Below are 3,407 nucleotides of genomic sequence, written 5' to 3'. Positions count from 1 at the left end.
TGATTCTAATGGGCAGCCACAGTTGAAGACAACTGGACTAATGGAATCTGGGTCTGTATTACTAGGCGCATAATGTGCAGAATTGAGGAGGTGAAAGCTGACCTATTATGAACTGAAACACAATGCAAGGCGGGGCTTTGACCTGAAAGGAACAATGAGGAAATCTGTCTGGAGGAGGGTGATGAGGGTGGAGAGGACACATTAGCAGAAGGAACGGGGATATTTTGCTGCTCAGATGCTAGAGCATGGCTGGAGTAAAGGTCATCAGCCTCAAGTCTGGGGCTGGGATGTCTGCCCCTTGAGACCTGGGCTTTTCTTTGCTCTCATAAAGCACGGCCTTAGTAAGGAAGCAGGGCCACCACAATTATCTGGAGCTGGTGGTGCTAAATGGCAGGTTATGGGCATGCTGGGACACGGTGCAGATTTCATCGCCGTGAGGCCCGGCATCCAACAAGATCCTAATGAACCACACCCCGCTCACTGCCCAGCAAGACGCTGACACCCAGTCCCAGGGCTGGGGCCTCAGGAACACAGGCAGCTCCTGGGGCACTGAGGAGGCAACCCACAGGCAGAAACTGAAGACCCCCAGGGGTGGGAGGAAGGGATCTCACACCCCGTCCATCCCTGGAAGCCCAGCTAGGCTGTGAATTCCAAACACAGCTCTCTCCCTGTTTAGAAACCAGTTTGCTAGTGGCCCAGGGCTCTTCTCTAGCACATTCTTACATGTGACTGGCTAGAAAGCCAGCCCAAACCGTGACAATTCCACCAGCCTTTCAAATGCATCCAGAGATCCCATTTCTAGGACTCCATTTTTGCAGAAACTGGAGCACAAGGCTGCACTATTTGTATCCAACTATGGATACAACTATGGTAAAATGTATTCTAGAAGAGCAGCACTATGAGATACTATATAGCCATTTAAAAAGAATGAAGTGGGTCTTTGCAAAAAACTAGACACAAAATAGCATGTACTACAGGATTCTATTTATATCAAGTTCAAGAATAAGTGAAACTAATCTGTGGGGAAAGCAACTACAATAATATCTTTGGGTTGAGCTAATCACTGGCAAGGGGCACTAGGGAACTTTCTGGGATTCCAGAATTGTTTTCTTTCTATGTATCTGTCATACCTATCTATATATCTATCGTGTATGTGATATTACAGATTAAACCCAGTGCTTCATACATGCTAGGCAAGCACTCTGCCACTGAGCTACATCCCCAGCCCTTTTAACTTCAAAACACAGTCTCACTAAGTCACCCCCGCTGGCCTGGGATTTGTGACCTTACTGCCTCAGCCTCTCAAGTAGTACCTAGTATTATAGGCATGCGACACCACCCCCTGGCAACAAAGTTGTTTTATATCTTGATCTGGGTAGTGATCACATAAATGCTTGTGTAAAAATGCATGGAGCCATACCATAAGGATATTAAATATTAGATTGTTACATATCAATTTAAAAAGAGGATGGCACTCTAGAACTGACTTGGGAAAATGATAAAGAAAAGCAAAAACAAAGTGCAGAACAATATGTACAATAGTGTACAAGCCTGAAGAAAAATCTGGAAGGATACCAAGCCCTCAGTGACACTTCCTGTTTTGCTTCTCGGTGGCCCTTGCATTTGAAGATTAGGGGAGTTGACTTCTTGGGCAAACTTTGGCTTCAGTCCTGTTTGGGACTTGTGCTTTGCAAGTCTTTGGATGTTTAGACATTGGCCGGCTGTGAACCTACTTGTATCAACATCCCACTGAGCAGCACCCTGCTGGGACAGAGAAAGGCAGGTGCCACTCCCTAGACAGCCCCCACGGAAAGCGTTGTCCAAGGCTGTGCATGCAGGCAGAAGACCCTGTGCAGAGCCAGCAGAAGAGGCAGGGTGACCCCAGGCTCCTGCCACACCTCTCCAGCACCACCCCAGCTCCTCCCTCTGAGTGGTGGATGATGGGATCCACTCACTGGTTTTCACAGGGCTGGTTACAAATGGTCCTGGAGGCAAAATCCAGTCACATCTTGAGCCAGGCAAATGAACCCTCAATCTGTCCCTTCTTTAATAGGAATGTGACACCTGCAGTCTACAGCTTGTCGCGCTGTGAGAATTATTTCTCCATTAAGATGCAGGAATTGGAGCTTTGCCCAGGAAGGGCAGCTAAAAATACTGCTCTTGAGGGCACTTGTTACCCAGGGTGCTGATAGCCACGTTCCTCACCTCCCAGCTCCCAGGCAAGTCCCACACCTGCTGGGTCCCTCCTCAAGCTCTTGACACAGCACCCTGCCAGAGCCCAACCCCAACCTCGACAGAGACAAAGCATTGGTCACCATGAGTCAGGCAGGTTCGCGCAGCAGGCTTGGGGTTACCCACTCTACAAAGCCACCTAGACAGCCACGGTGTGGCCCCAACTGCAAGGAGGGACAGAGCCAGTCCTCCCCAGTGGGGCCTGAGGCCCAGCAAGGGGAAGCAACATGCTCACCGGCTCAAGGGTACATTTAGGGCCAAAGGCCAATCTTTTGCACAAGTCTTTGGTGTCCTTCCTGGGCACCCAGAGCACTACAGACGGGACTGCGAGCAAGGTGATGCCCAGAGCCACCAACTTCCTAACAAATCTTCCACATGCAACCAGGTGTGGTGGTGCACACCTGCAATCCCAGCACTCTGGGAGGCTGAGGCAGGAGGATCACAAGTTCCAGCCCAGTCTGGGTAATTTTAGTGATGTAGCAAAACTATGTCTCAAAAAAAATTTTTTTAAACAACACGCTTTTCAGGAGAGGGATCATCACCCCTGTTTGATAAAGAAATTAAGGTTCAGAGTACGAGGGATGTGGTCACAAGTTAGTGGCAAAGCATGAAGACCAAGAGGAAAGGACTGTAGTGCACCGTGGACTCCCACAGCCCGTCCTGGTCCTCCAGAAACCTGCATGGCTGCCATGCTCATCCCTCCTCTCTGCCTCAGTGGGCAGCATCGAAACCTCAGTCTCATGCTTCATACATGAAAACTGAGACCCAAGAAGGTCAGCATCCTGCTCAGGGTCACCAGGCAGAGCTAGGTCCTGGACGGGGCCCGACTCCTGGCCTGGTATCCATTCCACGGGTCAGTCTGCAGAACTCCATTCCTGGTGTCAGTGTCTTCCTGGGCCATGGCATCCCCAAGGTAAAACCGTGGTAAAGCTGTATCCCCGGAGGCTCCGAACAAGCCTAGGGTTTGAGTCTTCTGAGTCCAAGAACTCAGGTGACATTTCCATGAATGGGGCACCCTCCGCCAGGGCCCAAAGAGCCTACCCTTCTAGCCAAACAATATTTTTCCAAGAGGGAAATCAAGGCCAGGAAACTAAGGGGGCCCTGCATATGGCCACAGAGACCCAGGCATCCCACCCACCACCACCCCAGTGCTTCTGAGCACTTCACAGGTGAGA

Source organism: Heterocephalus glaber, unplaced genomic scaffold, assembly GCF_053883595.1.
Source record: "Heterocephalus glaber isolate CG9 unplaced genomic scaffold, H.glaber_assembly_v1.0 deba00001689, whole genome shotgun sequence".
Classification (NCBI taxonomy): domain Eukaryota; kingdom Metazoa; phylum Chordata; class Mammalia; order Rodentia; family Bathyergidae; genus Heterocephalus; species Heterocephalus glaber.
The sequence above is the reverse complement of the archived record's forward strand: the minus strand, read 5'-3'. Positions refer to the sequence as shown.